Below are 12,943 nucleotides of genomic sequence, written 5' to 3' on the forward strand. Positions count from 1 at the left end.
TTTCTGTTGGAATCCCAAATTCAGTTCCTATCAAAGTTAAAACGGTTAGATCAACTCTATATTTCCTCGCATGAGACTCTCATGGGAGGCAAGACATTGACCACTGCAGAAAACGCAAAAAAAAAACAAGAAGTAAATAATCTGAAGTGGACATCCATAAAAATAATGCACGATAAGTCGTTATATTTATGTTATGACTAAACACTGCATGCGATGAGCTGCAAGGTAATCGAACGTTACGTACTTAGACAGTAAAATTTGAAGAAAAGAGTGATGGCAATATTCGTTCAAATTTTTAATTCCACCTTATTAGTCCCTTCGTAGTGCGCAAGATCTCTATATATTCAATTAGGTAATCAATCGATACGATTAAGATTGAGTTAAGTCGAAAAGTTAACTAATTAAAATATATACTACAATGATGACTAAGAAATAAAAGTGTGAGTACCCTAATTATTTTCAACCTAACGCCAAGATGACATGAAAGAAGGTTTGACAACCGAGAACGAATGGGAAATGACCTAGAAGCGAGGAAAGAACAAGCAAAGATTTGCGATAGAACTTTGGAATTAGAGTAGCAATGCCAAAAGTGATATTAATGTCAACTGCGATACAATATAATACGACTTCGTGAGACAAATCCGGAGTCGGATCAAGGAAGCACAAGACCAGCAAAAATCCTACGCCGACGAACGTCGAACCGAATTGAAATTTAACATCGGAGAGAAGGTCTTTTTTGAAAGTATCCCCTTCCAAAGGGATAACCAGATTTGGAATCAAGGGTAAGCTAAAACCACGATTCATTGGACCCTATGAAGTTCTAGAGGAAGTGGGCCCTGTAGCATATCGCTTGGCATTACCACCCAACTTTGGGAACGTACACAATGTATTCCACGTCTCTCAACTTCGAAGGTATGTGATTCGTCACGAAGAAATCACTCTAGAGCCCCGAGTTACGAAGAAAAGCCGGTGAAAATACTAGATCGAAAGGTGCAGCAGCTTAGGAATAAGTCGATTACTACAGTGAAGATTTTGTGGAAAAACCACGGACAGGAAGAGGCAACATGGAAGCTAGAAGAGAAAATGAAGGAGAAATATCCCGAGCTTTTGTCTAAAAACTACCTAAATTTCGGGACGAAATTTCTTTTAAGAGGGATAGTATGTAACGACCCGCTAAGCCAATATTATTAGAAACGATATTATTAGCTTGATTATCTATATAAGTGACTTTTTATGCTATTAAATCCGAACTACGATAGATTGTCATTGTTTGTTTTGACGTTAGGCAAATAAATAGAACACGTAAATATATTTCACCTATTAGAATATAATAAATTTAAATAAATAAATAAATAAGATCCAAAAATCAAAATTTTAATGTCCGATACATCCAACAAAAGTCCAACAAAATTTAATCTTTACATCCTGCGTTCTACGAAAATCGGTTACTTCAACGCGGACAGCCACAAACTTGAACCGATTATACCTACACCAAATTAAATGATTAAGTAAACAAATACTCAAATAATTAAATTGATAAACAAGTAAAATACAAAAAAAATAATATAAAAAAAAGACATCCGAGAAGAATAAGTGTCATTGCAGCATTTAATGCTGCATTAATGGCTTGCAGAGAAATCATCATCCTTCTCCTGACAGAATATTTTGAAAGATCTCCTGACAGAATATTTTGAAAGATAAGGTTCCCTGCATCTTCCATATCTTTTGTGTATGTATATATATATCACAATCATTTTTACCCACCCACGTCACAATCACAAACAAACTCAAGAAGAAAAGAAGTAAAAGAATATAGGTTGTTGGCACTTGAAAGGTATGGAATACATGTCCTCTCTAATTTTTTATTACATCAAAGCATGCATAGCATTCGAATTGAGATTTAGAATCTAGCCAAAACAAACGAGCAAAATTTTAGACTACAAAGTGTTCTAAAAATGTCAAAATATGCATCAAACTCATAAGATGGCCAACACAAGTCTTAAGACTATAATAATTGAAAGTTAGGAAGTTATCTCGGTGGCATGTTCCGACAGTTGCTTCGGAGACTCTCCGACGGCGATGGCAGCCCCACAAGCCTCATAGCCATTAATTAGTTCAAGGTCTTTACAAATCTGTTAGTTTAAACAACTAAACTCATAGATCTAAAGATATAATTTTAGAAAATAAAATGAAAATGAAGGATAAAGATCAAAACACCTACCGGTCGGGATCCGGCGAGTGCGGAAGGCGGCGTTACTTACCGCATACGGTGGCGGAAGTTGTGACTTCAGCATCACTGCCTGTGCATGCACAATAGCCGCGGCGGCGGTGTGAGGTAGGAGAGAAGAGAAAGAAAGGGAAGAAGTGGAGGAGGGGAAGCTGGGCGACGGAGGCGGATCCTCGGCAGCGGTGGTACGGTGAAGAGGGAGAGAAGAGAGGAGAGAAAGATTACAGGTATGCTGCTGTCCGGAGACGGCCGGACTGCCGGGAGGAGGGCGGCGAAGCCGCTGCCTCTGCATGCCGGCGGTGAAGAGGGAGAGAAGAGAGAAGAGAGAGAGGAGGGAGAGAAGGGAGAAAGAGAGATGAGGAGGAGAAAGGAATCACCGCCGGAGGTGGTGGTGGTGCGACGGCGGCACCGGAGAGAGGCTGGCGGCGGCAGCTGCAAGGTGTGAAGGGGGAGGCTGTAGTTCTTTTGTGAAATGAGGGAAGAAGGTGGAGTTAGGGTATTTGAAATGTGGGTTCCTTATTGGGCTCCTGATTTAATTAGTTGGGCCATAAAAAAAAATGCAGCCCAACTGCTTGTTAATAGTTGGTGCAGCAGAAATTAATTAGGGAGGGCCCAAATTCGAATTTAACTTATTTTGGGCCTAAAATAAAATGAATTGTTATGATCCAAGTTGCTATAGTTTTTGTAGAATAATTAGTAAGGTATAAAACACAAATTTTAGTTGGGCCACACTAAATAATGAAGAAATTAGGCCAAGGAAATTATTTTAGTTTGGGGCCATTTTAATTTGTTTGACCTTAGTATTTTAAAAATGGAATAAGGTGGACTCAAAGGAGTTATTAAGGAAAAAGTGGGCCGATTACCTTATGGACTACACTAATCATATGTTGGAATGTGAGCCAAGAAATTAATTAGTATGGGCCAAGGTTTTAATCGTTGGGCCGAGATTTATTTTGTAGAGCTTGGAATTTAATATGTTGGAATTTATTTAAGGGATGAGTTGGAGCTCATTTAAATAATTCCCGAATAAAGTATTAAATTTTTCCAAAGATGGAAGATGTTAAAGTTGGAGATGCTAAGGGCCGACCGGCATCGCCCCGCGATGCCTCGGGCGGCCGCTAAGGAAATGGAAAGAAAGAGGGAGACGACGTTCTCAAGTCACAGAAATAATTAAGTTTAATAAAGAAGTGATATTAATTAAATTTCCCAATTTAATTAATATGCAAGTTTCTAAAATTTTCTAACGGTGAACAAATGATAAAAAAAAATAAAGTAGGGGCATGCATTCCTATAAGTATGTGAATTTCTCGAGTCTTATTAGTACGTTGTTTGTTTTCAAAAGGCTATCTCCGTGAGTTAAGGGTGGAGTCAGGAAAATTCAAGTTAAGGAGTTTTAAGCGAACGAGGTGAGCTTTCCTATACTAAAAATACAAATCGTATTTTATGAAAACACGAACACATGTTCGTGATTCTTAAAGATGTTGTCTTGCCATAAATGTTTTTGTATGATGCCTATCTGTTTGGCTAAGGCCAAAGGAATTATGAATGATGATATAAGTCGAATTCGGGTCACAGTGAGGGTGGTGTCCCCGCTCGGACTAGTGTACACTCTACCTCTGACATGTTGGGCAGAGCAGGTGACCGAGGAAGGTGGCCACCTTCCTGGCACAAGGATACCTCTGACATGATGGGCAGAGAAGGTGACCGTGCGAGAACACCATCTCTACGGCACAATGTGATCAGATATGGCTAAGTACAGGAAAAATGGACTGCAGTCCAATGTGAATATTTTTAGTAAGCTCGGGTCCTTTTCAATAACACCCCCGAGTGTTACTGTGATGATGGCTTGACAATATTTTCAAATGTATATGTGTAATTTTCGGCAAAGTGTTCACTGAGTACTTTTTGTACTCAGCCCTGCATATATTTCTAAATGTGCAGGTTGAGCAGCGAAGTGGTGGAGGAAGTGCTATTGAGACAAGACATTTAATTCAGTCAGATTTTGACTCTCGGAGGTTCATGTCTTCATACATGGAACCGCGTTCATTTGCTTCCGTTGTGCATCTGAAAAGACTCAAGTCTATTTTGTTCAAAACTCTGATATTTTGAAATTTTTACAAACAATTACTCGAGTTTTCATGATCGAGTATTTTTCTTCTATGTATCAGCACTAGATTAGTCATGTCTCGCAACCAATATTTGATTTTATTTTCCCTTATTTCTTTCCCCGCTTCTTATACCCCCACCCCTAGTCACGGTTCCCCGACTATGCTATCCTTAGCTAGTGCGGTCGTGATAGAAGAAGTGTAGAGAGGGAGAAGAATTGGAGGCTCTGAGATAAAGATTATGAATTAGATTCAGAGGTATTTATAGGCTGGAAAAAGGTTTATTTTTGATAAATTTCGTGCCCTACAAGAAATAGGAGAGATTTGGCTTCACAATATAATAATTTCTTTTCTTCCGTGAATTTCCGCCTAATTTCCGCCAGATTTTAACTGCACTGCGCGATGTTTGTAAAATGGCCATAACTTTCTCCACAGAACTCCGATTGAGACATGCAAGATATCCACGCAAAGCTCTTTCGAAGACGAAGAGAATGGCATATAGTAAGCACTGACTGGTCTTCAAAATCTCTGGCAGAATAGGCTCGAACAGAGGCTGCTGCACTTTGGCCTTTTTTTCACCATTTTCTATCTTTTTCTATCATTTATCAACAAACACGTCAAAAATACCAAATGTATAACATATGCAATATAAGAACATAATTTGCATGATTGACATTTAAAACAAGTCAAATCTAGTCCTTAAAGACATGCAAAATCTGTGTTTGTCAACTCCCCCAAACTTAATTATTTGTTTGTCCTCAAACAAAACAAGAGAAAAACTAATAAAGAAACACGGATGCTAAGAACTAGACTTCATAGTTGCCTCAAAAATTGTAACAAGAAATGAAGAGTTTGATAAGAATACAAATCAAATCAAGCAAAGCTTATTAGTGCATTTTTATTACTAGCTCGTTGATCACATGAAGTACATGCGCTCACAAGTGTTTAGAATGTGTTTATCACTCACTCTCAAAGTGTATAAGGTAAAGAATATATGTTCTCAGATCATGCAACATGCAAAGTTTACCATAGGTTTGCTTGATGTCTAATCCATCCTCTACTTTATGTGATTAAAATCAAATATCCGAAAGGTCTTTATTTTCGGTTATAATGTAGGCACTTTGGTAAAGTGAGGAAATATGGCTAAAAAGTGACCAATCCCAAACATAGCAAAAGTGATCAATTTCTACTACATCAAACATAGCACTGCACCAACAATTCGAATCTCAGTAAATTCTAGACTTTGTCTAAATTCCTTCTCACTTCCCAAATTCCTTTGATTTTTTTTCTTTTCATTTTTTTTTCTTTTGTACATTTTTTTTCTTTCTATGCACAACCAATTATCTCATTCAAACCACAAATGCCTATGCACTTTTCACAAGTAAGCACACTACTTTTCTTTCTACCTTATCTCTCCAACTCTTTTCATAAGATATGAACTAACTTTCTCCAAGAGTGTATGAATATTCCCCCTTTATTTAGCTTCCAAAGAAAAAGGCTTTAAAGGCTCAAAATGGCTAGCTAGGGAAAAATATTTTGAGTAAGGTCAATAATTTGGATATATAAAGTAGCTAAGAAGGATGGCCTAACGTCCTCTTTTATCATTTAAACACTTTGCAGACTTAAGCAGACTAGGAGCAAGTTCTAGAAACAAATACATGAATGCAGATAAATCACACAAGAAATAAATTTATGGTTCAAGTCTCACAAGGTATAAGCATGATTCAAGGCAAACAAGCAATTCATTATTTATGCACATTTTCACTAAACCTTCAAATCAATGCATCAAGTCAACTCAACCAACACATAAACGAAATTTTTATCATAGGCAACTCGGTCTGATGTTCCTAAACATAAGTATTTCTAAATTTTCTATGTTATGCTCATGACAAGATTCACCTCGGGTTTATTTAAAAAAACAAATAAAAACAAACAAAAACAACTAAACTCACGGTCCACCACTTCATCCCCCCAAACTTATTCAAAACTACGTTAAGAATAAGTTTGAAAAGTCGGTGGAGATGTGAGTAAATTAAGAAAACAAATCAAACTAAATAAAAAAGATACCAATGTTGGGTTGCCTCCCAACAAGCGCTTGATTAACGTCTTTAGCTTGACGTTCTTTGAGGCTCATAAAATATCCCCCATTCTCGGGATTTTCTTTGGGATGCCTTATGTACCTACAATTTCGCAATGTGAGCATATAATGAAGAAAATTATAGTAGAGTACAATGCAAAACATGTGGCAATCCCCTAAACTTTAATCATATCACGACATAAAATATGCAAATCAAATTATCTACCTTAACATGATCATGTTTCATCCTCCGTAATCTTCTCTATCCCCCAATTAATTGCAAAAGTTTTCAACAATAGACTAAGATCAAGCAAAAAAAATTTAAGCTCTAGAAATATACACAATTCATGCAAGATAAAATAGTCTCGCAATGCTATGAACATGAACTATGTGTATCAACAATCAAACCAAAGTGATATTCAATTTTCATCCAACAAGATCAACATACTCAGGCACACCCAACAATAATTAATTCCAAAAATCCAAGACTCACAAATTCATCATCCTCCATCAAACTCCAATCCAAACTTCCAATATATAAATCAACAACAAGGCCATTCAAGGAAAAAATTCAAAATCAAAGCTCAGAAATTAAAAGAAGAACATAGCTTGGTTGGTTGACAGTTGAGCATAATAATGAGTGGAATCCAAAAAATGTGATTAAGTGGTATGAATTTGGAGCATGAGTGTGTGAATTGTGTGGAGAAAATAAAATATAATGAGGGGAAAGGGGTTTTTTTTAAGTTTTTTTTAAGAAAAAAAAAGAAAATCAGATGTAAAAGAATAAAAAGCAAAAAAACAAAAAAACTAAAAAAAACAACGAGAAAGAAAAGTTAAAAGAAAAGATTTTTTATAAATTTTCTTTTAAACTTCAACTATACGGAGAAACATCAGCTCTACGGAGGAGAAAACTAAAGAAGAAAACTAATAAAAACAAGGGAGCAATCAAATGTATATATCTCACCCACGCTCTACGGAGCATATCAAGTGTTGTAGCAGATAATTCTATCTTGTACTGGAGTAATCCATTGTTATGCTTCGTGCTCCTTGAAAAATAAATAAAACAAAAAAAATTAAAATAAAACTATACAAAATATTACACTCTAAATTAGTATTATCAACCATTTTACAATATCAGCTTAAAGTAATAATATTCCCCGGCAACGGCGCCAAAAACATGATGCACTATTTATTAGCACTAAAAATACCTGCAAGCATACATGGTAGATCTAGTATAGCTAAAGGTCGGTACCGGATATCGAACACAGGGAATAAGATTGCAACTGACTACCATATACTAAGCGTCATATACTATCTAGAGACACGCGATTTTTGGGTTGATTAATTAAACTAGAGTGAAAGAAATAAACAGAAAAATGGAAAACATAAAAAGAAACAATACAAATCAGGCATAGGAATGTAGAATATTAGGATCCAAAACACAATCGACTTTCTTGAATTACGGTCTCTAGAGTTATTAAGTCGGTCACTTAACTGGATTAAACCCTTTCCCGGGGTGAGAAATCCGTAGATTAGATGTTGAAATCAAAGTCCCCTTTAAATTACTAACATCTAACTCCTAAAAGATCGTTAAGACCAATGACCTCACGTGAAACCTCAACTCTCCCGAGTTCTATTGAATTAAAGTGTGAATTATCTCTTTTCCAAGTCAATTATTTCGACTCCCGAGTACTTTATTTAACTCTAACATGTATCCAAGAGGTAGCTAATCAATTGAATATAGAAGGCACAAGGATAAATCAAATAACTGCAAGAGCTAACAAGGAAAATCAATTGAATATCTTCACCAAAAATTCCACAATTGATGTTTAACTCTTAGACAAGTAAAAACTACAACTAAAGTACGAGACATGAAAGAAATTGATAAAACCCAAGATTGAATCTTCAATCTTCAGTCCTCTCTTGCCTGGATCTGCAGAACTCTGCTCCAATGGAAGATAGATGAATTTAAGGGTGGAATATGGAATGGAAGAAGTGTAGAGAGGGAGAAGGATTGGAGGCTCTGAGATAAAGATTATGAATTAGGTTCAGAGGTATTTATAGGCTGGAAAAAGGTTTATTTTTGATAAATTTCGTGCCCTACAAGAAATAGGAGAGATTTGGCTTCACAATATAATAATTTCTTTTCTTCCGTGAATTTCCGCCTAATTTCCGTCAGATTTTGACTGCACTGCGCGATGTTTGTAAAATGGCCATAACTTTCTCCACAGAACTCCGATTGAGACATGCAAGATATCCACGCAAAGCTCTTTCGAAGATGAAGAGAATGACATGTAGTAAGAACTGACTGGTCTTCAAAATCGCTGGCAGAATGGGCTCGAACAAAAGCTGCTGCACTTTGGCCTTTTTTCACCCTTTTCTATCTTTTTCTATCATTTATCAACAAACACGTCAAAAATACCAAATGTATAACATATGCAATTTAAGAACATAATTTGCATGATTGACATTTAAAATAAGTCAAATCTAGTCCTTAAAGACATGCAAAATCTGTGTTTGTCAATTTTGCACTATTTTAAGGCCATTATTTGGTCCGTTTTGAGTGTCGAAGTTGCATTACATATCCATTATTTGCATATTTTATCAATTTTGGTATTTTGGCGTGTTTTGTAAGAAATATGCAAAATAGAGCAGAAAAAAGACATAAAAAGGTCAAATTCTGGAAGCTGGAACTGAAGTGCAACCCAGCGGCCCGCTGGACCCAATGCAGCGGTCGTTGAAACGAGTCCAGAGAGTTCTGGAGCTGTCCATCGGCCCGCTGGGCCCTTGCCAGCGGCCCATTGGGCCCGGTCGCACACGACAACCTTTGTTAAAACTCAATTTTCCAGCGATTCTGAAGTATGATTAGGGCATTCTATATGTCATTCCCTTTGTCTTTGAAATAGCTTCGCAATGGCACCAAGATCATCTCAATTGGAGTTCTGTGGAGAAAGTTATGGCTATTCCACGAAAGTCGCGCAAAGTTGTCAAGTGAAGAATTTAGGCGGAAATTAGAAGAAGGAAAGAAGACATTACCTTGTGAAGCCAAATCTTTTCCTTAACCTATGGGGCACGAAATTTCCGACTTGGAGGATACTTTTTACCAAGTTTAAATCTTTTCCAAGCCTATATATACTCTATAACCTAATTCATAATATTCACCAATTCATAGCCTCCAAAATTGAGGGAGCCCCAAAGCTCCTCCTCCAACCCTAATCCTTCATCTAAAATCTTCTTTTTGCCAAATAATTCCAGAGCTTAAATTTGAGAGTACTTCATAGTGCAAGGGGTTGAACAAGGAATCAAGAGAAGATCAAGGCTACAAGGATTCAACCTTTGAGCTTTATTTGCTTTAGTTCTTATTTTCTTTATGACTTCCCTACAATCCATGTTTTTAGCTTATTCTATCATGTGTAACTAAACTCATAGGATTCTAGGGATCTGTTAGTAACGACTTTGGTTATACAATTTCGTTTTGCTATTTAATATTTGTTTTGTTCTTACTTCGTTTCTTCCCTAAGTGTTGGATAATGCTTCCCTTATCTCTCATATCTTTCTTTGTGATTTATTTGCATTTAGTTGTTTATTTGCTTTATTTCATTTGCTTTTGCTTAATCAAACCAAAACTCTTGTTTCTCTAGATAGTATTTGACGCTTAGTACATGATAGCCAGTTGCAATTATATTCACTGTGTTCGATATATCAGTACTAACCTTTAGCTATACTATTTCTACCTTGTATACTTGCAAGTAGTTGTAGTGCTAAAAAATAGTGCATCGACATGGTAAAAATCACAATGAAAACCATAGGAAACATGTTCTCGTTAAATAGAATGGAGATTCGGATATGGTTCGTCGGAATGTTGGCCGGAATTTCTTCCTTCTCTTCTTCCTCCTCTCTTTCTACCTTTTCCCCTCTAACTTTTCGTCCTATAATGTCTCCGTAGTCCCAAAAACTGCATCCAAACAATTTAAAAACTGAATCTGACGGTTACTGCGTCTTCCTACCAGGCCAGGTGGATTATTGGGCACTAAAACAATTTTGGAGCTTGTTGCCTTTTCCGCGCTTTGGACGTGTTACCCGGCCAGGTGCCAATATTAGGCACACATATCACCCGGTCGGGTGAGAGATTTTGAGCACATTCAGGACTCGCGACGCAGACTGGTGTCAAATTGATTATTTTGCACAACTTTTTTCAATGACCTTGTTCTCAATCCGAGCTTCATTTCATGTCTCGTTTCACCTCTTCTACATTGAAAACAACAACAAATGAGTCTTAACTTGGATAAGAATGTGTAGAATCGAAGGGAAAAAACATGTACAAATGCTTAGCATCAAGTAATGCCAGTGGATTGTAAGGTCCAAATTATTAATGTTTAAAACTTTCCTCATTTAGAAATTGTTCTGGTATCATTATTAATGTTTAAAACTTTCCTTATCAAAATAATTATTTTATTCAAGATAAATTGTCATTAAGCAAGGTTTGTATGGGTATAATTTTTTTATTAATATATGGGTAAAAGTCTAGAAAAAATTTATTATAAATAAAAGGGACGGTAATATTTATAATTTTTTTAAAAAAATACTCTCCATCCCATCGAAATTGATTCAGTTTTATTTTTATTTGTCTAACCAAGATGACTCATTAGCAAAAATAGAAACACTTTTATATCTATTTTATTCATTCTTTCTTATTTTATTCTCTCTATTTATATACAAAATATAACTACATAAATTTTGTTACCACCAAAGGAAGAAATCATCTTCCTTAAGACACAGGGACTATGAAATTAAATTGAACTTCTATAGAATGAGACGTGAGTTGTGGAGAAAGAAAAGATGGCGGGGTCTATGTGCATATTTATAATAGAATGTGAGTGGAATGAATTAGTGAAAAGTGATGTGTTCCTACCATTTATAGTAAAAGTGAACCGGAACTTCTAATAGTAAACAGACTAAATAGTACATCGGGGCTCCTAATGACAAATGGAGGGAGTATAAGTTTTGAAAAATAAAAAATAAATAACAATTTGGTGGATTTGTGTTTAAAGCTCTCTTTTGGGCTCATATTATTATAACTTGGGCCAAAATAGTCAAAGAATGAGCCCAAATCTTCATATAGTTATGTTGGGCCAAGATTTTTGCTAGAGCCACTTTTAATTTAATTATTTGTGGACTCTTTAAATTATTTCTTAAACTCTATTTAATTAATTTTTGGATTTAAGTTTAATTAATTATTATGTAATACTTCATATGTCTCACAACAAGAGTCATGTTTTGCCATTTTGGTCTCCCACAATAAGAGTCTTATTTCACTTTTACCATAAATGGTAATTAGGTCTCACATTCCACCAACTTACTCCACTTACATTTTGTTATAAAGCTAATTTATATAAGTGAGACTCATATTCCACTAACTTATTCAACTCACTTTTCTTTGCATTTCTGAAAACTCGTGCTAGAACCAAATATGACTCCTATTCCGAGACGGATGGAGTATAAATTAAATCAATTGTTTTTTTAAAAATATTCTTGAAATAATTTAAGTAAGTGAGCTTGGATATTTTGATCAAATAAATCCTCATATTTATTTGGTCAATTAATATCTTGGATAATTAATTTCCAAGAATCAGATTTCTCAATTTAATTAATGCTAAAGGGATCACACTTGAAAGAATGAAAGGATATGATCCATATATCATCTGCTTTTACTTATTTTTTGAAGCTAAATAGATTATGACTTTCTTTTATTTGGAAAGGTCATCGCAAGGAATTTAACTCCAAGAAGGTTAATATAGTTTTACGAAGTTTGGAAGCGGACGAGGTGAACTTTTCTATCCTACATACATATGTGGATAAAATATGAAATATTTTCGAGATGGTATTTATCTATGCAGTGATGTTGTCTTGCCACAAAAGATTTATTTTATGTATGATGTCTATCTGTTTTGGTTATATCGAATGTGTTATGCCAAACATTATTAATCGAAATCGGGTCCCAGCTAGGGGAGAGTCCCTACTGAAACTAGTGTACACGTGGACTGTGTGTTATCAAAAGGGTTGGTCGGTCGAGTGACCGTGGAAAGTGACCACTTTCCCTGCACAAAATGTTCAGATATGGCAAATTACAGAATGGACTTAGTTTGATCAGATGAACTTATAAGTAACACATAGTAGAGTGTAGTAAGTTCGGCCCTTTTAAGAAAAACCCCTAAGTAATACTGGGATGATGGCTTGACAATATTTTCAAATGTATAATTATTTTTTTGGCAATGTGTTCATTGAATACATTTATACTCAGTCATGCATGTATTTCTAAATGTGTAGGTTGAGCTGTGATGGAGTGGGTGGTGCTAATCCGAATTGGCTTACTGTTATATTTATGAAGTACTCTTGGAGGTTCATGTCTTCATAAATAGAATCACGTTCAGTTGTTTCCGTTGTGCTTTGAAGCAAGTTAATTTATTATTTCCTTGAAGGCTCTAATGTTTGATAAGTTGTTTTGTATGAATTTCTAGCTTGAGTCTTTATGAT

General features: G+C 35.7%; 1 long non-coding RNA gene across 1 annotated transcript; it reads right to left on the reverse strand.

The window, feature by feature from the left end:
* Window positions 1-1,294: 1,294 nt before the first annotated feature.
* On the reverse strand, window positions 1,295-2,687 carry LOC121785941. The gene is made up of 2 exons (XR_006047090.1): window positions 2,222-2,687; window positions 1,295-2,132 (listed from the first exon to the last, which is right to left on the reverse strand). It is a non-coding gene; the product is annotated as an uncharacterized LOC121785941 (long non-coding RNA).
* Window positions 2,688-12,943: the final 10,256 nt, after the last annotated feature.

This window comes from Salvia splendens, chromosome 22, assembly GCF_004379255.2.
Source record: "Salvia splendens isolate huo1 chromosome 22, SspV2, whole genome shotgun sequence".
Lineage (NCBI taxonomy): Eukaryota > Viridiplantae > Streptophyta > Magnoliopsida > Lamiales > Lamiaceae > Salvia > Salvia splendens.